The 25,541-nt window shown below is 47.0% G+C and overlaps 1 pseudogene; it reads left to right on the top strand.

The window, feature by feature from the left end:
* Positions 1-1,677: 1,677 nt before the first annotated feature.
* Positions 1,678-3,354, top strand: LOC100666864 (elongation factor 1-alpha 1-like; annotated as a pseudogene).
* Positions 3,355-25,541: the final 22,187 nt, after the last annotated feature.

Raw genomic sequence — 25,541 nt, 5'->3', positions numbered from 1 at the left:
GCCTGTGTGCGTGCTGTACTACCTGGCAGTAAACTCACTGGGTTTATACGTGACAAATCCGAGCAGTTCTCCGATTATTTTAAAATAAAAGTCCTTCCAGGCAGGGCAGTGGCACCGCTCACTGCGTGGCCCGAGGCCATTTCTGCAGGGACAGCTTTAGAACCGTTTTCAGCGTACACACCAGACCTCTCTGTGCGCTGTTTCAGCTACAACACGCGCGGCCGCCTCCTCCTCCCACTCCCTGTTTAAGTGTTGTGCTGTCGTTGGGTGCCGTCCAGTCGATTCCGACTCAGCGACCCCATGTGAAGAGTGGAACTGCCCATAGGTTCTCCTAGGCTGTGATCTTTACAGCCCCAGATCACCAGGTCTTTCTCCTCGGAGCCACTGGGGGGTTTGAACTGCCAACATTTCAGTTAGCAGCTGAGTGCTTAACCACTGCACCACCAGGGTTCCCTGTTTAAAGAAGGCAGAGTCCCTTCTCTCGGGCCAGGTGTGAACCATTCCTTTTACCTGAGACACCTCCTCCTTAAGTCCCTGCCAAGCGCAAGCCTGCATGGTGCGTTCCAGATGGTTCCCTCCCTCAGCACCTCCTGCCTCCACTGGCATTGAATTGCCCTTCCTAGAAATGCAGTCTTTGCTGTTTGAGGTCTCCAAGTGTCGCCAAGGCAGGCTCGGCATTTCCTAGTGCCTGAGTCTCTGCCATAGGCCGAGTCCTTCTCCAAGTACCCCTCGCTGTCAAATAGCGGCTCCCCAGCACGTGTGAAAGACCCATTGGTTAGCTTCTCCTTGGAGTTGCTGAATCACCTGTAGGGAGACAGTAGCTGGGTCTGGTGCTGCAGGTAGCCACACACGCTTCCTTCTGCTGCAGGTGAGCCCGGCCCGCTGGGACTCCTGTACTCTGCTTCTAGCTCGAGGGGGCCCCGTGGAGGCTTGGGGTCCTGAACAGCTTTGCTCCAGGTGCTCTGGCCTTACCTTACAATGTGGTGGATGGAAGTACCTAGGGTCCAACCTGAAGGCCACTCCTTGGGAGCTATGTGACATTGGCCAGTTCATTGTTGCTCGAGTCTGCTCAAAAGTAAACCAGAGATGACAGTAATGACTGTGTTCCTCACAGGAGACAGTGTTGGGGGAAGATGCCCCTATAACAGGCATCACACAGAGACCTCCTTGGAGCGTCACCTCGTATCTATAATGTGACATGGGACAGGGCCCAAGGATGGCCTGGAGTCCTCTGGGCCTGGGGGGCTCCCCATCGGACACACACATTGCCATCGCCTCTGTACCTGCCACCCCTGAGCAGCCAGGGTGTGGGGGGGGGGAGGAGGAGTGGATGTGGCAACGTCAGAGGCTGAGTCCATCAGTAGTAGCATTAAGAGAGAAGACACATCAACTGGGAGCCCCAGGTGGTGTGAACGGTGAACGTGCTCTAGAGGCACCTTGGAAGAAAAGCCTGGTGATCTACTTCTGAAAAATCAGCCATTGAAAACCCTGTGGACTTGTTTTCCACAATGGGTTTGCTGCCAGAACATAGGTATTGGTGAAAACTATCACAAAATCTAAGCCAAAACGGGAAAAGAAAAGACTCATATCCACATTGCCACTGTTGGACACGTAGCTTTGGGCAGGTCCACCACTACTGGTCACCTGATCTGCAAACGTGGTGGGATCCACAGAAAACCATTGGAAAGTTTGTGATGGAAGCTGCTGAGATGGGGAAGGGCTCCTTCAGGTATCCCCACGTCTTGGATAAACTGAAAGCTGAATGTGAGCGTGGTATCACCATTGAGATCTGCTTGTGGAAATCTGAGACCAGCAAGCACTATGTGACCATCATTGATGCCCAGGACGCATGATTACAGGAACATCACAGGCTGACTGTGCCATCCTGATTGCTACTGCTGGTGAATTTGAAGCTGGGACCATGCCCTTCTGGCTTACACACTGGGTGTGAAACAACTAATTGTTGGTGTTAACAAAATGGATTTCATTGAGCCATCCTACACCAGAAAAGATACGAGGAAATCGTTAAGGAAGTCTACACCTACGTTAAGAAAATTGGCTACAACCCCAACACAGTAACATTTGTGCCACTTTCTGGCTGGAATGGTGACAACATGCTGGAGCCAGGTGCTAACATGCCTTGGTTCAGGGTATGGAAGGTCACCTGTAAGGATGGAAATGCCAGTGGGACCACGCTGTGTGAAGATCTGGATTGCATCCTGCCACCAACTTATCCAAATGACAAGCCCCTGTGTCTGCCTCTCCACGATGTCTATAAAATGGTGGTATTGGCACTGTCCCTGTGGGCAGAGTGGACACTGGTGTTCTCAAGCTGGGCATGGTGGTCACCTTCGCTCCAGTAAATGTCATCACTGAGGTAAAGCCTGTTGAAACGCACTATGAAGCTTTGAGGGAAGCTCTGCCTGGGGACAAGGTAGGCTTCGGTGTCAGAAACATCTCTGTCAAAGATTTTCATCGTGGCCGTGTGGCTGGTGACAGCAAAAATGACCACCGATGGAAGCAGCTGGCTTCACGGCGCAGGTGATCATCCTGAACCAGCCAGGCCAAACCAATGCTGGCTGTGCACCTGTGTTGGATTGTCACACAGCTCACGTTGCTTGCAAGTTGGCTGAGCTCCGAAGATGGATCACTGAATGGTGAGCAGCTGGAGGGTGGTCCCACATTCTTGAAGCCTGGTGATGCTGCCATTGTTGACATGGTTCCTGGCAAGCCCACGTGTGTTAAGAGCTTCTCTGACTGACTCCTCTGGGTCGTTTTGCTGTTCAAGATGAGAGCCAGACAGTTGGTGTGGGTGTCATCAAGGCCATGGACAAAAAGGCAGCTGGAGCTGGCAAGGTCACCAAGCCTGCTGGGGAAGCTCGGGAGGCTGAGCGAGTGTTATCCGTGGTACCTGCCAGCCCAGTCTCAGTCAATGGTGGAAGAAGGTCTCAGGATTGTTTGTCTCAAGTGGCCGTTTACGTTTAATAGGAAAAAACTGGTTCATGATAACGATGCATCGCAAAGCCTTCGGAAGGAAAGGAATGTTTTGTGGACCATTTTGTTTCTTTTTGTGTGGCAGTTTAAGTTATTAGTTTTTAAAATCACTGCTTTTTAAATGGGAACAATTTGACTAAAAAATCTGTCACAGAATATTGATACCCATTAAAACAAAGTTTAATGAGGGAAAAAAGAAAAGAAAACCCTGTGTAGCAAGTTCCACTCTGACATATATGGGGTTGCCACGAATCAAGGTCAACTTGATGGCAACTGGTTTTATTGATCAGCAGCTCAAATCCACCAGCTGCTCCTTGGAAACCCTATGGGGCAGTTCTACTCTGTCCTGTCGGGTTGCTGTGAGTCGGAATTGACTCAAGAGTAACAGACTTGGTTTGGTTTTGATGTTCCAGGCGCACCTAGGCAAGCTTATTCATGAAAGCGTATTCCATTTTATCCTTACAGCAGTGCCGAGACTCAGTGTTTTCATCAGTTCCTGCAGATCAGAGCTAGGAGGCCCAGAGAGGCTGAGGTGGCCCTGGGTGTGCCAAGTCCTCACCCCAGCCAGGGGTGTCCTCAGACTTAGTGCTTTTTGGCCCTGAACTGCCTGGATTTAGACCAATTTTATATCAGATATCTACCTCCCTGCCTATCTACCATCTACCTATCTCTCTGTCTATGTAAAACAAACAAATAAACCAGTCGCCCTTGAGGCAATTCTGACTCATAGCGACCCTATAGGACAGAGTAGAACTGCCCCTCAGGGTTTCCAAGGCTGTAATCTTTGTGGAATCAGACCGCCACATCTTTCTCCCTCAAAGCGGCTGGTGGGTTCAGACCACCAACGTTTTGGTTAGCAGCTGAGTGCTTTAATCGATGCACCACCACCACTCCTTATTTATACACACACACATATATATTCTATAGGAGTAAAAGGAAAATATAGCCTCTGTGACTGTAATAATAGGTGGATTTCAATATGCTGCAGACAAAAGACACCAAGTTCACACATGCACACCTGCATGCTGCACACATGCACACACACACTGCACACGTACACACTGCACACCTGCACGCTGCACAACACTGCACACATGCACACACACTTCACACCTGCACACACACCTCACGTCTGTACACACGCACAGCCGCACACACACACACAGTGCACACAGGCACGCTGCACACATACACCACACACACACGCTGCCCACACACACACAAAAGCCGCGCACACACTCACTATGTGAAGTCTGAAGTTTCCCAGCTCTCTTGGACGATGAGCACTCCCCAGAGGCTCCAGCGAGAAGACGTAGTTGCGGCTTACACCCGCAGTCGCTGTGTGCCAAGGCCGTGCTGAACCTGACATCTGTCCTCTGTGTTTGCTTTTCTCTGTTTGGCACGACCCGGGGCAGGCTGCTGGAGGGACAGGACCATTTCGAAGACGTGAGAGCTGAGTGCAGAGCAAAAGACCTGGTCAGTTGTCCTGCTGGCCCTTGGACCGCGATGAGATGTGGGTGTGGGGCAGGTGAGGGAGGCAAGGGTTGACGACACACAGGTCCTGTCCTGCAGCATTTCATTAGACTTGACAGTGAACATCCCTGTGGCTGGAGGGAAGCCATCGGTGACAGCCGTTTCCCAGGAAGAATGAAGGTCCCTGCCATTGGAACTGAACTTTGTCCCAATTCTGACCTTGATGTGGTGGTGATCAGAGGGTGGAGAGATTAGTTCTGGTTTTGGAGAAGTAAAAACCTAATCTTGGATTTGATTAAAAGTAAAACAAAACACCAAAATAACAACCACCATCTTTCTGTTCCCCAATTTCCCTGATCCTGTCCTTTCGAGCTCCATGTAGCTGCCCGGCAAAACCACTACTCCAATGGGTGATGACAGAAGAAACGGGCTAAAATATTACTCACAGTATTATGAAGACAGTATTGTTGTTGTTGTTGGATGTCTTCGAGTTGATTCCAACTTATAGTGACCCCAAGTGACAGAGTGGAATTGCACTGCAGGGTTTCCTAGGCTGTGATCTTTATGGGAGCAGATAGCCAGGTCTTACTTCCACAGAGCTGCTGGCGGGTTTGAACCTCCAACCTTTCAGTTAGCAGCTGCGTGCTGAACCATTGCGCTGCCAGGGCACCTTAAGATAGTATTATAAGGAATTTAAAAGAAATTTTTTTTTTTTTTTGCCCTTAAGATATTGCACTTTGTCAATAAGGTATTATTTTCTAAAATATCAAATATATATTGAAAATTTAAATATGAATAAGTAAATGAAATACACACTTTAATTACAAGTGCTAGTCCAACTTGACCAAATTCTGCTGTTAGAGAAATCACGTCTTATATTCTGAATGTAATAAAAACAACAGTGACAGCAAAATGAAAGCCACCTTTCCCCTTCCAGCTGGATCACCTGTTCCCAGGTGGATACGAGCTATGGGAGGTCCAGCCCCAGGGGATGAGGACAGAAGACACAGTGCTGGCAGGGCGGCAATGCCAAGCCTGGGCTCACCTCAACTTCTTGGGTTGTGAGAGTCCCACCAGGAAAGAAAAAGATTCCAATCAGAAGACAAGAGGACTCCGAGCACCCACATACGGCAAGTGAGTAGTCTAGAAAATGCCAGAAAGGGGGAATTTTTGAAGAAACCTACTGCAGTTTTTGAGGAGTGCTCAGCAGCCCAAGGGTAAGAGCTGAACTGAGAACCAGGAAGCGAGAAGACTCCAGGTTTGGTCTGGAAGGTTCTGGCCTTACATCTCAGCTGAACATCGCTTTCTCCAGAATATTGCTGGAGCCCCGAGGGTGAGCAGAGACCCAGCATGGTGCTCCCATGGCACCTTACACCTGCCTAGCAGGGCATTTCCTCCACTGATGACAATTCACTGAGATGTGTGTGTCTACCCCTTGGCCCCACCACCTTCCCTCAACGTTGGAAGCCCTGCGGAAGACCTGGTGCCCAGCAGGAACTTGGTGTTTCTTGCATGACTGAGCTCTTTCTGGTTCACTCTTTCCATCCATAAAATTAAAAACAAAGAGCAGTTCCTGTCGAGTCAGCTCCCACTCATGGCGACCCCATGTGTGTCAGAGTAGAACTGTGCTCCATAGGGTTTTCAGTGGCTGGTGTTTCGGAAACAGATCACCAGGATTTTATTCTGAGGCACCTCTAGGTGGACTCGAACCTCCAGCCTTTCAGTTAGGGAGCACATTAACTGTTTGCACCACCTGGGGACGTCTGTGAGATAGGGGCCAAAATCTCCATCTTCACCGTCTTTTAGGGAGGTAGAATATCATAGCAGGTACGGGAGATCTATGTGCCCAGGTTCAAATCCTACCTGTCCCTAAGATTTGAACCTGGGCACGTGGTGTCCCTCACCTGTAGGTAAACAAAAAAACCAAACCCATTGCTGTCAAGTCGATTCCAACTCAGAGTGATCCTATAGGACAGAGTAGAACTGCCCCATAGGGTTTCCAGGGAGCATCTGGTGGATTTGAACTGCTGACCTTTTGGTTAGCAGCCGTAGCACTTAACCACTGCATCACCTGTAGTACCACATAGCTGACATTGGAGCCCACACTCCACGGGAGCACATAGCCCCTCTTCTGTTCTAGAATATGTGTGTAAAACAGCAAATTAAATTCAAGAAACGAATTTGGTGAGCCTGCCTCACACCTGAAAGAAATCCACTTGCAGCCTGGGCTCCATTAGTCCAGAATGCATTTGTTGCAGGAGGGGGTTCATAGTGCTGGCATGGTCACACAAGGACATATGTGCCTTCCAGACAAGACCCAGGAGTCAATCTTTTATTACTCAAGTGCCTTGTCAACAACCACTTTTCATTTCAGAGTCCATTCCAGGTTGAGTGACATGGCAGAGTTAATATTTTCATTAATGAGCCTTGGCTGTAAAACACAAGTTATCAGAGTCTCTTGTCACGAAGACACAGCTCTGCACATGGGTAGGGGGCATTTCCAGAGCCAGGGACGCTGCCACAGCCATGCTTATTCCTGCCAATGGTGGACAAACGGCCGGAAGTTCTTCCCAGCCTTCTGAAAATAACCAGTGCCCGTCCTTTGGGTGTCTGGTGTAGCCTCATGACCGAGAGAGAGGATAGGCTCTGTGGGTCCCTTGACTCCAGTTGTGTTCATGGGCTTGTTCTGGAGGCACAGTGTTTTCTGAGTCACCCTCAAATCCTATTGATTTGTAGATGTTTATAGATACTAACTTCAAGACAACTCATGTAGCGAACGTAAATTCAGCCTAGGAGTTTGGATTCTCATGTTTGCTGCACGCAACTTGCTACATTTTGTGGTCTCTCACCCTTGGCAAATGATTGTATTCTTTCTCTGCACACACCGCATCACACGCACACACACACAATACGCAGTCACACACACACCACCCCCACACCACACACAGTCACACTCACATCCACACACATGACACGCATCCTCAGTACACACAACACACACCCATACACATGCCACATGCACACACATTCACACACAGTCACGCACACACCTTCCTTGTTAATAGCAATTTGTTCTCATTTCCCTGGTAATTGGTTTGGGCAAGGATGAGTTTGTCTTGCTAGAAGCAGATGCTGTTTTATCTGTCAATATCTGTAGCTCTCAAAGTATCTTCCAAAGCAGGATTGCTGAGTCTAAAATGTTAATCTCAAAAAGAATGTTTCCATGACTTCCCCAGTGGTCACAATTTTCATTCTGAGATACAATAGCCTTGTGGACGCATACAGCCAGGAAAGGAGGTAGGGATATTTGTAAACGTGGATATATGATCAATGAAGAATCGACAAGTAAGAGTCTTCAGTCTACTGAACGGGGAAATCTCTCAGCAAGCTTGTTAGACTCGGTCAGGGGTGCTTAACTTAAGGTTCATAAATAGTTGGTGGGCATGTGAACCCCTTAAATATGTTGTATGTGAATATGCATGTATGACTTTCCTAGAGACAGAATTCATAATGTGTGGGATTTTAAAATCAGACCCTTAAATGGGTGTGTGACCAAAAAAAAGGTTAATGCCATGGAATTGAATGAAGTGGAAAAACCTTGTATTTTCAGAAAAAATGCATGTCTGTAGTAACAATGTGGGTTTATGTATAGAAAACATAATAATCTAAGCACACTGTTCAGGAGGTGTCTCTTCTTGTCTCCTTTAGGCACAGGCATCTGGTGAACGCGGCTGGTAAACCTGCGCCCACAGGGCCGACCACCGTACCTCTGACGCTGGAGCAAGTGATTCTGACCCATCGGGTGGTGGTTGGTTCCCCTCCCTTCTCTGCCCAGGGATCTAGAGGCTGGGGTTCCCCAGGAGACCAGGGGCACACGGAGCAGGAGAGAGCTCAGGAGAGCCGGGAGGACGGGCGGCTGTAGGTGATGCCAGTTCTGGGTGATGCCAGATGGCAAGAGAGTGAGGCCTCAGAGGAGAGTAGGTGACCTTTCCTGAAGTTCAGGCCTGAACAGTTGGGGAGCAGCAGCCAAAACGAGTTGGGAGCTGCCTGGGGTGACAGCAGGAGCTGGAGAGGCATCAGCCAGTTTCCAGTTCCTTGGGGGAATCAGAGCAACGGCCGGGATTAGTGAGGCAAAGAGGTGGCTGGAGCAGCCTGGCTATCAGCCTTCAGAGTTTATGTGCGTATATATGCATCTCTGTTTTCATTTTCTTTTCTCCACTCTAGGAGGCTAAGTCAGCAAGTCGATACTGGACTAACTATGTGGATTAAGAATAAGACTGTACTATCATAACTGGAAGAAAAGGATGGAGAAATGATGACATCTCCAAAGAATGAATTAAATGGCAGCTTGCTTTTTCTTTGATTCAAAACTAAGTTGTGAAAAGCAATGTCACTACCTTCAAGTAAATAAGTATATACTCAGCATAGTGCTTCAGTGGTATATTAGTCACAAAAGGGGTGTGTGTCATGTGGTTGCTGTTAGGTGCCATCGAGCCAGTTCTGACTCATAGTGACCCTGTGTACAACAGAATAAACACTGCCCAGTCCTGAGCCATCCTCATAATCTTGGCTATATTTTAGCTCATTGTTGCAGCCACTGTGTCAGTATGTCTTGTTGAGGGTCTTCTTCTTTTTCGCTGACCCTCTACTTTACCAAACATGATGTTCCTCTCCAGGGACTAATCCCTCCTGATAACATGTCCAAAGAATGCGAGACGTAGCCTCCCCATCCTCGCTCCTAAGAAGCCTCCTGGCTGTACTTCTTCCACAGCTCGAAATGAGAAGAAACAGCTGCGAACATCCGTTAATAATCAGGATGTGTCATGCGGTTAGTGAACTAAAAAAGTTATGAAGCTTCTAACTTTATTTTTCTGACAGTATATTGGCCAAGAGAGTCTCTGGGTGGTGCAAACGTTTAACACACTTCAAGTGGCTGCTAACCAAAACGTTGGAGGTTTGCGTCCACCAGAGGTGCCTCAGAAGAAACGCCTGGGGATTTGCTTCTGGAAAATTAACGTTGAAAACCCTGTGGAGCACAGTTCTACTCTGACACACATGGGGTTGCCATGAGTTGGAGTCGACAGCAACTGGGTTTTGGTGTAAGACATCCTAAACAACCTGCTTCCTGAAAACAACGGAAAATATTCACTAGAATGTAAAATATATATATATTTGCATGTACATATTTTTATGTATGTATATGTATACATACATGCATTTACATACATATATACATATACAAAGGAGCCCTGATGATACAGCAGTTAAGTGCTCAGCTGCTCACTGAAAGGTTGGCAGCTCAAACCCACCAGCTGCTCCATAGGAGGAAGAGCTGGTGATCTGCTCCTGTAAGGACTACAGCCTAGGAAACCCTGTGGGGCAGTTCTGCCCTGCCTCACGGGGTTGCTGTGAGTGGCAACTGACTCAACGGCACCTAGCAGCAGTATAAATATATTTAACGCAGTGCAAAGGAGGTGGTGAAGTAAGGAATCCACAGGGGCCAGGAGGAAGTGAGAGCCATCCTCACTGTGTCTTCTGGACTCAGTGACCCCGCATGTCCATTCGGATGGCTGTGCTGTGCACAGGGGGCAGGATGAAGCCTGTGCTGCTGGAGGTGTGGGATTCACTAGGATGCCCTATAGGAAGCTGGGACCTTGCAGGCCTCCACCGTCAGTGTGAGGACAGATAAGAAATAAGTCTCCCTGGAAGGAACCTGCTTCTCTGAAGCTTGATACTGTGGAGACAAAGCATTTCACCCCTAAGAATTTGAGACCTTGGCATGGTCCTTTCCAGGGATTTGAGGCCTGTAATCACACTGTCTGTATGACCCCAAAAGAACCACAGAAGGAGAGTTTAGAGTCTTGGGTTGACCATGTCCTGAGGCAAGTGGGAGAACTCAGTTTCACTTCAAAATTAAACTGTTTCTCTTATGGATGTATATTTAGCTTGGACAAGAATACAGAAAAGCAAGGGAGTGATGATTACAATTTCCCGGAAAATGGTTAACTTTAAAAGGGAGGGAGGGGTTTGTTATTAGGAAGGGAACTTTCGGGGTGCTGGGAAGGTACTATTCCTTGGTCTAGGTGGTGGTTACCAAATGTTTGCTTTGTGATAAAATTTTATAAAAATATTCACATAAAAATTCTAAAAAATTTGGTAGTTTAAAAAAAGATACTATCTAAAATAGCAATAAAAAATAATCATCCAGGAATAAATTTGGAAAAAGGTGCGCAAGCCCTCGATGGGAAAATAATGAAACGGTGTTGTGAGACATTTTAAAAGACCGAAATGTGTACCTCTGGCTTCATCTTCCTCTGCTCAGAGTTTCACACACATATGCTCGCGCTAACCTTTTATGGGCTACCACCTCCGCTGTGTAAAAAAGAGTGTTCTAGATTCTCTAAGAGCAAAACGTAAAGCCACTACTAAGCTGCATTCAGTGACTAAAAAGGGACCTACCCAGCTGAGGCCAGCCCAGTCCATTCAGGGGTTTATACTTTCCCTTCTGCTCCCCAGTGTTCCCTCCCGTCCTGGGGTCCAGTGAGCATCAGGTAGTGAGGCTGGTGGGGAGTGAAACTTTGGTTCATCTTTTCAGGTGTGATAATGGTATCGTGGGTGTGTTTAAAAAAAGGCAGTCCTATCATTTTTTTTTTTTATCATTTAGGGATATATACTGCAATACCGATTTTATGGATGAAAAGATGTGATGTGTAGGGCTCGCTGCAAAATAATCTAGGGTGGCGCAACTGGGAGCTGAGGGTTCAGATGAAGCTGGATTGTCCAGCATTTCTCTTGTGGAGGGTGGGTGAAGAGTCCAGCATATCTCTAAGCTGCTGCTGGGTCCACACGCTCCCCTTCCTTGGGCCTCCTGTCCACACCATCAGTGGGGAAGCAGGCATGTGAGCCCCAGAGCCCACCCAGGATTGAGGTGGTGGGCCCTTCTGTCCCACAGGCCCAATCCCAAAGATGCTAACATGCCTCACCTCTTTTCCTCACTTCTGGTTGTGTGTTTTAAATTCATTCGTTACACACATGGGACTTGAGCATCTCAACTTGGTCTGACAGCCTTTCTGTTTTGTGGCCTCCGTAACAGATTGTCTGATAGTAGACTTAATGCTTCCACTGCATCAAAGTTAACTTCTCCCAGACCCCACCATAGCCCAGAATTCAGTCACTGCATCGTTTGGGCATTAGAGGGATTAATGAGACTAAAGGTGCTGAAAGAAAAAACTGGGGGTGCTTTAGGAACTTTGCGTGTATGGATTTGTACCAGGCGCTTATGGCCAAAGATGAAGAAATTGAAGATTTTTACCAACTTCTGCAGTCTGAAATTGATCAAACACGAGGTCAAGATGCATGTGATAATTAGATGATTGGAATGCAAAAGTTGGAAACTGAGAAGGATCAGCAGTTGGAAAATATAGCCTTAGTGATAGAAATGACCCTGGAGATCACATGATAGGATTTTGCAAAACCAGCAACTTACTCATTGCAACTACCTTTTTTGGACCTCACCAGATGAAATACACAGGAGTCAAATTGACTACATCTGTGGAACAGACCATCAACTGCTCATATGCAAGTTCAGGTTGAAGAAAATTAAAACAAGTGCATGACAACCAAAATACGACCTTGAGTATATCCCACCTGAATTTACAGACCATCTCAAGAATAGATGTGACCTGGTGAACACTAACGACCAAAGACCAGATGAGTTGTGGGGTGATAGCATACATGAAGAAAGCAAAACGTCATTAAAAAGACAGGAGAGAAAGAAAAGACCAAAATGATTGCCAGAAGAGACTCTGAAACTTGTTCTTGAACGTAGAGTAGCTAAAGTGAATGGAAGAAATCATGAAGTAAAAGAACTGAACAGATTTCAAAGGGTGGCTCGAGAAGACAAAGTATTATATTGAGTTAGAAAATCAAAAGGGAAGAATACACTCAGCATTTCTTCACACTGATAGAACTGAAGAGAAAATTCAAGCCTCCAGTTGCAATTCTGAAGGATTATCTGGACAAAATGGAGCTGTGGTGGCACAGTGGTTGAGAGCTATGGCTGTGAACCAACCAAAAGGTAGGCCATTCAAATCCACCAGCTGTTTCTTAGAAACCTTATGGAGCAGTACTTCTCTGTCTTATAGGGTCATTATGAGTTGGAACCCACTCTATGGCACCTAACAACAACAACATACCTGTCTTAGTCACCTAGTGCTGCTGTAACAGAAATGCCACAAGAGTGTGGCTTTTGAGAACAGAAACTTATTTTCTCACAGTTATTTTGAATTTGGAGTCCAAACCAGTGTCTGCAGTGTTGATTCCTTCTGGGAGCCTCTCTCCTTGGTGTTCCTTGATGTCTGCCCTCCCCCATGTGTGCATCTCTGGCTATGGTGCTCTTTTTGTAATTCAGGGGCGGTTAGATTTTTTTTTAGATTTAGGACCTACCCTACACTGCATGACCTCATTAACTGACAAAAGATACTCCCTATTTCCAAACAGAATCACATCCACAGGAATGGGAGACAGGCCTTCAGTAGTTATTTTGCGAGAGACACAGTTCAGTTCATAACAACACCCAACCCACTTTCTACCTATTACCTTGTTTACTGGGCCCTCCCACTAGAGGGAGCTCCTGGGGGTCTGGGCTTTGCCGCTGATAACTAGACTTCAGATAACTGTTAATTTGAATCTAATCTCCAAGTTTAAGTGCATTGTACCAAGTAAATTGGAGTCCTTGAGTGGTGCAAACAGTTAACGGGCTCAGCTACTAACTGAAAGTTTGACGGATTGAGTCCACTTACAGGTGCTTGGGAAAAAAGACCTGATGATCTACTTCTGAAGAATCAGCCATTGGAAACCCTATGGAGCACAGTTCTACTATGCGTCATGGGGTCGACAGGAGTTGGAGTTGACTTGATGGCAATTGGTTGGCTGGACCAAGAAAATGTGGCACCAGTATCCAAAAATGATGGCTTTTACACTAAAATGAGACCATAGAGCAGCTAACTTAGTTGAATTCAACTATAAATGTTTAGCCAAAAGCAAAAGGAAACAAAAGCATATAAACTGTGCACCAAAATGCAAACCAATGACTCCACCTAATCCAGTGTAGAAGCTGGAGGAAAAATTGATTATGTTGGATTCACTGTGTTTAAAAACATTAGAATATTCACAAGAACATATTTCCTCTAGTTCATGAGTAAATAAATGGATTTTAAAGGTATTTGACCCAAACTCCTCAGCTTTACAACATACTTCTTTGAGGTGAGGTTCGCATGTCTTGGGGACCAGTTGGGACAGCAGTGTGAGCCCACGGCAGGAAGAGCAGATGCAACTTGGGAGCTGGCCAGACTGGTGTTGGCTCACCCCTCACTCCCTGGCAACCTGGGAGTAAGTTGGTTTAACCTCCAGGGCCTCGGTATGCTTATCTCTAAAATGAAGATAATCCCAAACAGAGCGTTGCTACCAAGGGTAGTTATGACTGATAATCTTCTGAAAGGGCCTTCCAGTCTTCCTTCCTCCTACGCTGCCTTCCTGGAATATCTGAGAGTCACCTTCATTCACCTCAAACGTTATTAGCTGGTGAGCCCTAGGTGAGGAGATTCTCCCTTCCAGGTGTACAATCCTTATCTACAAGCTTCTTGGAACTCACATGAGAACTGTGACTGGGAATGGAGGTGTGACTCAGCTCCCCAAGGACCTCATGCAGTCTCATAGCTTTAAATACCATCCAAGCCCCGCAACTTCCCAATAGGTCGTTCCAGCTTGGACTTAAAACCTGCACACCATCCTATCTCCTGCCTACTGGGTGCCTAGTAACTCATCTCAAACCTCCGAGCGCCTCATCTTCCAATAAAAAAAAATACCACCTAAAAAAACTAATTCGAACAATTGTTCTCCACTCATCCCTCACATTTCAGAAAATGGCACCTCCATCCTTCTAGCTACTCAGGCCCAAGCTTTGTGGCCAGTCTCCACTCTTTTTGCATACCTCACATCCAGTCTGCCCAGTAGCCCCTGTTTGTTCTACCTTCAGTGTTTATCTTTAGTTTGACTACTCACCTCCTCTGTGAGTCTCCTAGGGTGCTTTAACAAAGCACCACATGCTAGGTGGCTTATAAGAACAGAAATTTATTCTCTCGTAGTTCTGGAGGCTGGGAGTTTGAAATCAAGGTGTTGGCAGGGCCACGCTCTCTCGGAAGGCCATTCTCTTAGCTTCTGGTGTTGGTAGCCTGCTTATGGACACACCACTCCAATGTCTGCCTCTGTCTTCACAAGGGGCTGTCCCTGTGTGTCTTTCTGTCTCTTATAAGGATACGAGTCACTGGATTAGGCCTCACCCTAGTAACCTCTGTCTTAGTTATCTAATGGTGCTATAACAGAAATACCACACATGGATGGCTTTAACGAAGAGAAATTTATTCTGTCACAGTCTAGTAGGCTACAAGTCCAAATTCAGGGCGTCAGCTCCATGGGAAGGCTTTCTCCATCTGTCAGCTCTGAAGGAAGGTCCCTATCATCAATCTTTTCCTGATCTAGGAGCTTCTCTGTGCAGAAACCCCTGGTCCGAAGAATGCCCTCTGCTCCTGGCGCTGCTTTCTTGGTGGTATGAGATCCTCCTGTCTCTCTGCTTGCTTCTCTCTCGTATCTCAAAAGAAATTGGTTTAAAACACAATATAACCTTGTAGATTGAGTCCTGCCTCATTAACATAACTGCTGCTAATCCTACCGCATTAACCTCATAGAGGTAGGATTTACAACACATAGGAAAACCACATCAGATGACAAAATGGTGGACGATCACACAATACTGAGAATCATGGCCCAGCCAGGTTGACACATATTTTTTGGGGACACAATTCAATGGATAACAGCCTCATCTTAACTTCATTACATCTACAAAGACCTTCTTTCCTGATAAGATCACATTCAATTACTGGGCCTGAGGACCTCCATGTATCTTTTGGGGGACCCAAGTCAACCCATAACACCACCTATTGCCTTGTTCCAAGGAAACTTCAGTTCTCACTTGAATTACTGCAATAGCCTATCTGTGTTTCTGGCCTCCACTCTTGTCCCTGTAGTCTGTTCTCAACACAGCAGCCAGAATAAGCACCTTCCCCACGCACCATACACATGTGTTTGCACACACACACGCACACACACACCATACCTCATCTCCCCATTGCTCACCCTATCTAGCCCTGCCTCACTGCCCCTGGGACACACCACACAGACCTCACCTCAGGGCCTTTTGCCCTGTGCCCCCTCCCAGAGCAGTCTCCGTGATATGCTCAGATGCTTCCTGTCCTAGTCCTGGCTGGATTTGAATGCCCCTTCTCAGTGGGACATTCCCTGACCATCCTGACTTAACACTGCCTCACCACTCAGTGCACAAACACACTCTGTATTCCCCCTTCTTAAATAGTAAGTGTACACCTGTTGGTAGGTGGAAAATACCACCTCGGTGATAGAAAAAATGCCAGAGATCGCATGATGATAGAATTTTGCCAGACTTCTTCACTGCAAATACCATTTTTCACCAAAGTAAATGGCAACTATACACGTGGACCTTGCCAGACTGAATATACAGGAATCAAATTGACTACATCTGTGGAAAAAGAGGATGAAAAACTCAATATGATCAGTCAAAATAAGACCAGGGGCCGACTGTGGAACAGACCATCCATTGCTCATATGCAAGTTCAAGTTGAAACTGAAGAAAATTAGAACAAGTCCACAAGAGCCAACGTACGACCTCAAGTATATTCCACCTGAATTTAGAGACCATCTTAAGAATAGATTTGATGCTTTGAACACTAATGACCAAAAACCAGATGAGTTGTGGAATGACATCAAGGACATCATACATGAAGAAAGTATGAGATTATTAAAAAGAAAGAAAAGATCAAAATGGATGTCAGAAGATACTGAAGCTTGCTCTTAAATGTCGAGTAGCTAAAGCAAAAGGAAGAAATAATGAAGTAAAAGAGCTGAACAGAAGATTTCAAAGGGTGGCTCTAGAAGACAAAGTATTATAACGACATGTGCAAAGACCTGGAGATAGAAAATCAAAAGGGAAGAACATGCTTGGCATTTCTCAAGCTGAAAGAATTGAAGAAAAAATTCAAGCCTCGAGTTGCAATATTGAAGGATTCTATGGGGAAAATATTAAATGACACAGGAAGCATCAAAAGAAGATGGAAGGAATACACAAAGTTACTGTACCAAAAAGAATTGGTAGACATTCAATAATTTCAGGAGGTAGGATATGATCAGGAACCAATGGTACTGAAGGAAGAAGTCCAATCTGCACTGAAGTCATTGGTGAAAAACAAGGCTCCAGGAATTGAGAGGATACCAATGGAGATGCTTCAGGAAACAGATGCAGTGCCAGCAGTGCTCACTCGTCTATGCCAAGAAATGTGGAAGACAGCTTCCTGGCCAACTGACTGGAAGAGACCCATATTTATGGCTATTCCCAAGAAAGGTGAGCCAACCAAATGCAGAAATTATTGAACAATATCATTAATGTCACATGCAAGTAAAATTTTGCTGACGATCACTCAAAAGTGGCTGCAGCAGTACATCAACAGGGAACTTCCAGAAATTTAAGCTGGATTCAGAAGAGGACGTGGAACGAGAGATATCATTGCTTATGTCAGATGGATCCTAGTTCAAAGCAGAGGTGTTTACCTGTGTTTTATTGACTATGCAAAGGCATTTGGTTTTGTGGATCATGATAAATTATGGATAACATTTCAAAGAAGGGGAATTTCAGAACACTTAATTGCGCTCATGAGGAACCTGTACATAGATTAAGAGACGGTTGTTCGAAGAGAACAAGGGGATACTGCCTGGTTTAAAGTCAGGAAAGGTGTGTGTCAGGGTTGTATTCTTTCACCATACCTATTCAGTCTGTACGCTGAGCAAATAATCCAAGAAGCTGGACTATATGAAGAAGAATGGGGCATCAGGATTGGAGGAAGACTCATTAACAACCTGCGTTATGCAGATATCATAACCATGTTTGCTGAAAGTGAAAAGGACTTGAAGCACTTACTGATGAAGATCAAAGATCATAACCTTTGGTGTGGATTACACCTCAACATAAAGTATAAAAATCCTCACAAACTGGTCCAATAAGAAACATCATGATAAACGAAGAAAAGACTGAAGTTGTCAAGGATTTCATTTTACTTGGATCAACAATCAACACCCATGGAAGCAGCAGTCAGGAAATCAAAAGATGCATTGCATTGGGCAAATCTGCTGCAAAAGACCTCGTTAAAGTGTTGAAGAGCAAAGATGTCACCTTGAAGACTAAGGTGCGCCTGACCCAAGTTGTGGTGTTTTCAGTCACTTTATATGCATGTGAAAGCTGTATGATGAATAAAGAAGACTGAAGAATTGATGCCTTTGAATTGTGGTATTGGCGAAGAATATTGAATATACCATGGACTGCCAGGAGAATGAACAAATCCACCTTAGAAAAAGTACAACCAGAATGCTCTTTAGAAGCAAGGATGGTGAGACTAAGTCTCAGATACTTTGGATGTGTTATCAGGAGGGATCAGTCCCTGGAGAAGGACATCATGCTTGGTAATGTATAGGGTCAGCAAAAGAAAGAACACCCTCAATGAGATAGATTGACACAGTGGTTGCAACAATGGGCTCAAGCATAACAACAATTGTGAGGATGGCACAAGACCGGGCAGTGTTTCCTTTTGTTGTATGTAGGGTCGCTATGAGTCGGAATCCCCTCGATGGTACCTAACAACAACAACATACCTGTCTTAGTCACCTAGTGCTGCTGTAACAGAAATACCACAAGAGTGTGGCTTTTGAGAACAGAAACTTATTTTCTCACAGTTCTTTTGGATTTGGAGTCCAAACCAGTGTCTGCAGCGTTGATTCCTTTTGGGAGCCTCTCTCCTTGGTGTTCCTTGATGCCTGTTCTCCCCCATGCGTGCATCTCTGGCTGTGGTGCTCTTTCTGTAATTCAGGAGTGGCCTCATTAACTGACAGAAGATACTCCCTATTTCCAAACAGAATCACATCCACAGGAATGGGAGACAGGCCTTCAGCAGTTATTTTGTGGGGGACACAATTCAGTTCATAACACCCAACCCAATTTCTACCTATTACCTTGTTTTTTTTTTCTTTTACCTTGTTTACTGGGCCCTCCCACTAGAGGGAGCTCCTGGGGGTCTGGGCTTTGCCCATGGAGCTTCCTGTGCTGCTGGACCAGGGCCTGCCTGCAGAAAGTACGAATTCCACACCAGACGAGTGAGGACGTTCCTGTTCTGCGAAGGAAAAGCAATTCACCAGACAGCTTCAGAAAAGGAATCCTGTCTCAGAAAGTATAAAACCCACAAGGAGAAGTTGTGGTGGTGTTTCCTGACCCCCTGGCTTCCACCTGGGCACATCCGCTCAGGTGACCCAAGGCTAGCCTTGGAGAGAAGTGCTTCCCAGTGGGTGGCTGAGACCAGGGCAGGATTGCTGGAAGAGGTGGGTGCCTTGGGCTACCGCCTGTTTCTCCCCACGTTTTCATTGGGCGGTGGAGATTCTGCCCCGTCTGTCCTGCTGCACTTGTTCAGTGTTTACTGCGTATCTGCCTGTTGCCACCTGGGAGCGTGCAGCTAGGATTTAGGAATGGAAAGACAGTCTCAAACATCCTCCGCTATTTTATAGGGGCTTGCGAGGAAAGAGTGACCTAACTTTAAAAGACGCGAAGAAAATTCATTCATCGCGAAACAGGATTATGACAAAGTTGATGGAACACTTAGATGAGTATTTAGTGGAAAATGTTGAATGTTAAATCATAGTAAGAATATAGTTATAATATGTAAAATGACATGTTCCTGTGGATTGAGTTGTAAGAGTACTTGGAAAAACAAAAACTAATTTGCTGTGGGGGTGGAACTAGGAGTGGCTTTAAAAATTCAGGGTCTCACCTTGTAGTTAAATAACAAATTGGTTCAAAAAATAATGAAAATTGCCCATAAGTACTGTGTTCCTTTAAACTATCACCTACGTGAGACCATCATCTGTACGTGCCCCCTTAAGCCATCACCTATACAGGGGCCCTGGTGGCGCAGTGGTTAAAGCGATCGGCTGCTAACAGAGAAGTTGGGGGTGGGGAACCACCAGTAGCTCCTCGGGAGAGAGACGTGGCAGTTGGCTTCCATCGAGGTTCACAGCCTGGGAAACCTAGTGGGGTCGCTGAGTTGGAATCGACTTGATGGCAGCAGGTTTGGTTTTTTGACATGAGACCAAACGGTCAACAATCACTTTAAAACAAAGATGAGAATGTAAGGGGGCTGGGAAATTAGATTAATGGAAACGGAAAAACCAGAATGGAAATAATGAGAATGTTTACGGGTTGTGAAGCGTGTAACCAACATCACTGAACGACTTGTGCAGAAATTGTTGAATGGGAACCTAAACTGCTGTGTAAACCTTCACCAAAAACACAATTAAAAAAAAAAATTCATAGGTCATCTTCGCCTTCACTTGGTCGGTGTTAAACGGTCTCACACCATCGGTGTTAAACGTTCACCATGTGCAGCTGATACGTTGTTAGTCTAACAAACACATGTTCAAAAAAGCTTCTCCTCCTTCCTCTATGGCTGAGAAAAAAAGTTGTCCCTAAACAGAATATAATCCTTTAGCAACAATAAACTTCCAGAGCGAGATACATGCACTAAACCCGTTGCTGTTCAGTTGATTCGGGCTCATAGCAACCACATAGGACAGAGCAGAACTGCCCCATAAGGTTTCCAAGGCTGTAATCTTTACGGAAGCCGACTGCCGCATCTTTCTCCCGCAGAGCGGCTGGTGGCTTCCAACTGCCGACCTTTTGGTTAGCAGCCATGTATAAGGAACCCACCAGAGCTCCCTATACTTGCACTACAGCCCCTGAAAGCGTTGGAGGGGAGGGGAACAAACACTTTTACCAAACTTAGGCTTGGAGAAGGAACCAATGGGAACAGACACCAAGATGCACAAAATGCATGTAAAGAATTTTCTAGATCGGGTCTAGTTTTTGTAAGCCAAGGATGATGGCAAATATCTGAACAATAATCATTCAGTGTGCTTGTCCTAATTTTTTGGTAAAAGAAAGCGTAAGAGTGCACTTTGGTAACAGAATGACATAGCCCAACATGCTGTAACGAGCCCAGCCTCTGGCACTCTGTTAATTGGTGTGCTTGTTCTCAGACGACTGAAAAAATAAGTCTTTGGCCCTATGCCGGGCACCGGACCAACCGATTTTAGGTGGATCGTTTCCCAGTCCAGTGTATAACTGAAAACTGTACTGATGCAGAACTACATGCCATCGACTGTCACAAACCTTGGAATGGGGTCTGAACATCTTCTACCTTATAACCTGTGCAGGAAGCACAGGCCAAAGATACCAAGTGGTTTTTCTCATTTGTGGGGGCAAACTTTACCTGAACTAAGTCTTTAGCGGTATAATCCTATACTCTTCTAGATAGCTTGAAAATGGATGTTCACATAGTGTCCTGTTTATAAAAGAACAACAAAGCCCCCACATCGGTTAGTTTTAATTAGGTTTTAAAATGTTAACATGTTTTTGTTTTCTCCACACTGGAGAGTATCTGAGCATTTATATACTGTATTTAAACCTTAGCAGACAAAACCCTGTGCAAAGTTCTCACCATACTCCCATGTTTTTTTCTTTCAGTGCCTTTACTCTTGTTGTTGTCATTGTTAGGTGCCGTAGAGTCAGTTCTGACTCACTGCGACCCTATGCACAACAGAACGAAACACTGCTCGGTCCTGCGCCATCCTTACAATTGTTATACTTGAGCCCATTGTTACAGCCACTGTGTCAATCCACCTCGTTGAGGGTCTTCCTCTTTTCCACCGACCCTGTACTCTGCCAAGCATGACGTCCTTCTCCAGGGACTGATCCCTTCTGACAATATGTCCAAAGTATGTAAGACGCAGTCTCTCCATCCTTGCTTCTAAGGAGCATTCTGGTTGTACTTATTCCAAGACAGATTTGTTCATTGTTCTGGCAGTCCCTGGTATAGTCTATATTACTATCATTAATCCCCCTGATATCCAAATGAAGCAGCTACACTAACAGCCTAGCATTTTGTTTAAGTGCCGCCTGAGGCAACCGAAAGTCATACAATGAGTTGATAATCACACAAAGAGTTGATACAAAGATTCGATAGTCATACAATGAGTTCCTAACAGACCAAGGGACAGGTTTTGAGTCTTTCCACTCTGGTTTGGGAATTGCAATAGTCCTTGAGGATAGCCTGGAATTCTAGTTGTGCTCTGTGTGACCTTGGGCAAACTTCTCAACCTCTCTGAGCTTCTTTTCTTCTTTTAGGACCATTTTACACAGGCGGGGTGATAACAGTGCTAACTTCACGGCTGTCTTTGGAAGCGTTATTAGGATAATGTATGTAGGCCTAAACGCCTTATGGGTTTTGCTTTTCTCTCTCGCTGCTGTTTGTGGTCACCTGCATCCCCAGCTGGACTGTGGCTTGTTGGAGGTGGGAGATTTTCCTCCCTCAGCTCCCATGACTGTAGTCTTGAGATTATGAAACATTTTCTTTTTAATTTTAGATTTCAAAAGTAGTTAAGCCAACCAGTTTCCTTTCTCTCATTCCTTTTCCCCAAATACACACACACACACAGACAGGCAGATTCCCTTTATAGTTCTGTGAATACTGTGGGTGGGAGAGGGAAAAGTACATTCATTTCTACTTTCTGTATATTTGACCTAGAACTCAGGCTGCTAACCAAAAGGTCGGCAGTTTGAATCCACCAGCTGCTCCTTGGAAACCCTATGGGGGTGGGAATTGACTCAAAAGCAACGGTCTTTTGGTTTTAAGTGGAAATAGAATGGACTTAAAATCAGACACAACAGAAATCAAACTGCTGCTCCTTTTCATTACGTTTGCGAGCCGCAGTTGCCTGAAGTGTAAAGGGGATATGGTCGCTTTGCAGGCCGCTGTGGTATCTGAATGACAACATCTGCACACTCCTTGCATATAATAGGCCTCACGAAAGCTGACTCCCTCTTGCCTTCTGGGGCCAGGACAGGCCGAAGCCTGGACAGCTGTGAGAGTAGATAGCTGAATGCTGGAATCCCAATTTCCAGGACGGCTTCCTCCTTTCCTTCTTTTCATCTGGAAAAGTCCCCATTGTGGGAGCCATCGATTCTGAGTCTTTTCTCAGTAGTATGCTAAGTATTTAATTACAAATTGGTGGCAAGCACCCATTGGCTGAAATGGTTAAGCAGTTGGCTGCAAACTGAAAGGTTGGTGGTTTGAACCCCACCCAATGAGTCCTTGGGAGAAAGGCCCGGCAACCTACTCCTGTAAAGATTACAACCAAGAATACCTATGGGGGGCAGTTCTACTCAGCCCCATGGAGTCGCTATGTGTTGGAATTGACTTGATGGCACCTAACAAGAAGCACCCTTCATACCAAAAGAACCCAAACCCGTTGCCTTCAAGTCGATTCTGACTCCTAGTGACCCTATGGGACACAGTAGAACTGCCCTGTAGGTTTCCAAGGTGTGGCTGGGGAATTCGAACTCCCAAGTTTTTCTTTCAGTGCCTTTAATCTCAATAATCCCTCTAATACCCAAATGAGGTAGCTGTAATAAAAATACACATACACAGATATACTATATACATGTTTGTACCCTGTTGCTGTCCAGTCGATTCAGCTCACAGTGACCCCACATGTTTGTATATATAAAACCCATACTCTACAATCAGCACAAACTATCTGATCAGCGAAATGTTCTGGGGGGGTGGGGAATGGTGAGGGCCTCCCTCTGGCCCTGGGGTCACACCCTCTGGCCTCCCTCCAGCTGGCCTTGAGCCCGTTCCGGCCCCATTGATACCTGCTCGCAAAAGACAAATGGTTTTGTTGCTGAGAAGGGGTCGGGACCTGCTCTCTGCAGATTGAGGGGTGTGTGTGTTGTTTCTTGCAGAGTGTTCCCTGAGTGATTTGGGGGAAACAGTTGCATCCTGAGGCCCAACCCCGAGACCTTGTTCCTCCTTTTCTCTGAGTGGCTGACTTTCCATGGATGGAGAGGCTTTGGGAGAGAAACAGCTAGAAGCATGCCAGCCCCTCCTCCCTCCAAGGAAGCTCCTTATTATTAACGGGGAATTCTTTATAGCCTGGCTGGAGGAAGTTTTTGGCTGTAAACTGTCATGCACTACAGCCTTCCTTGAAAAGGCTGGGAGAGTGGAGAATCTTGCCCTGTGCATCGAAGGACAAAGAACCCAGAAGGAGACACAGAGACGGGAGGACAAATCATAATTATGGAGCCAAAGGCATGAGACATCACACAAGTTAGGGCCAAAGTCAGTCCCTCCAACCTGACTCCCCCCGCAGCTCCTGCAGGTTACATTGCTGAAATCTGGTTCTTTCACTCTGGGCGTTCCTTCTCCAGTGTAGAAATTTCCTTATGCTTATTTGAAATTTACCATTCTTTTCTGCTAGGTTTTGTTTTTATTTGTCGAAATCGGAACCACAGTTTTCAAACAATCTGTTCAACCTGGCAAAACTTCGCTAGCTCTTCCGGACTAAAGGGAAGCCCATTTACCAGAGCAAACCGCTCCAAGGAAAGGCTCACGCCCAGAGGGTAAAGGAAGGCCAGCCTCGGAGCTTGGGGTGTGCGCACTGCCTGGACCCGCTGTTTTCGCCTTGCCCCGCCCTCCCGCCTTATTCTAAGCTCAGAAGCTCAGGTGATCTGAGGCCACCGAAATTACCTTTAGAACTTTTTATTCCCTCAGTAAGGGGAGTGTCACAAAGACCGTGGCCCGGAAACCCGGCGGAGGCGTCCCAGGAGGGTCTCGGCGTCACGAGCAAATGAGGGCCTTTTGGCACCTCTTTCCAGAAGGAAACTTCCCCCTCAGGTCAGCCCGCGGGGAACTTCCATCATCCAAGACAACAAAAGAAACTGAGAAATGCGGGCGAGAACGAGCCGTCAGGTGCCTGTGCTACCCGATCCACCACTCCGAGTGGGAGGAGGGCGAGAAAGACGCCCGGACCAGTTCTCACCCCCACCCAGGAGGCAGCAGGCGTCCCCATCGCGGCAGCCCTTTCCTGGAACGCGGATGCCCGCGACCCGGCTCGGATGCCTCGGCGGTTCCCCAGGAATTCCCGATGGCAGAGCAGCCTGGCCAGGTGCAGGGCTGAACCGCGAGCGGCGCAGACCGGGCCCCCCGGGCGATCTCCTGCCCGAGCGCCGGGCGTTCTGAGCGGGGTGCTGAGCCTGTCGCCTCCGCTTGTTCCTGAGAGCGTGGGGTGGGGTGCGCGCGAAGCCGACCGAGACACTGAAACCTGAACTCCACGCTCCTATGAGAGCTGCGGGTAAAACCAGCCGGTCTTTACGCGGAGGGCTGCCTTCCTCCTCCTTCCCGGCTCCGGTTTTCAGATGAGTGTTACTGTTGAAATAGCCCCCACTGAACTATTTCCTGCCCATTGTCACCTTTCCTTCCCTCGCCTCGCCCGGGTTCTCACCGAAAGGTAATAAACCGCTGCTCGCAGGCTGGGCTCGGCGGGGCGGCGCAGCGCGGGCGCACGGCGGGCCAGCCCTGCGCGCCGGGGGAGCCCCTAAGCCGCTCCCGGAGGCCCAGACCTCTGACACCCCGTCCCCTCCAGCCTCCCTCAAAACAAACACAAAACACCAGGCGCCAAGCGCACCTCTGGGATGCCCTCAGTGCGCGGGCAGGCCTAAGAACCGAGGTCTGCTCTGTGTGGGCACCGGGAAAACGCTACCCACGGGAACGTTAGTTTCCGTCGATCTCACTGTGAGCTCCCTGCAGATGCACCACAGCCCAACCCTCGAGGCCGCGGGAGCCGGGGAATCCGGAGGGGTGGTCCAAGAGCATGGGTGTTAGCGCCGAGGGGCGCGGACCAGGTTCGGACAGGAGTGCGGCAAAGTAGGCCCGACTAGAGGGTCTCGCCTTCAGAGCCCAAGACTGGCCCGCCAGAGCTAGTAGGGCTGTGCGCGCTCCTAGCAGGACCCGAGCGGGCACCGTGAGAGCCGAGGAGGGGTCCCAGGCTGG

Source organism: Loxodonta africana, chromosome 1 (assembly GCF_030014295.1).
Source record: "Loxodonta africana isolate mLoxAfr1 chromosome 1, mLoxAfr1.hap2, whole genome shotgun sequence".
In the NCBI taxonomy this organism is placed as follows: Eukaryota; Metazoa; Chordata; class Mammalia; order Proboscidea; family Elephantidae; genus Loxodonta; species Loxodonta africana.
This window is presented reverse-complemented; position numbering and strand designations above follow the sequence as displayed.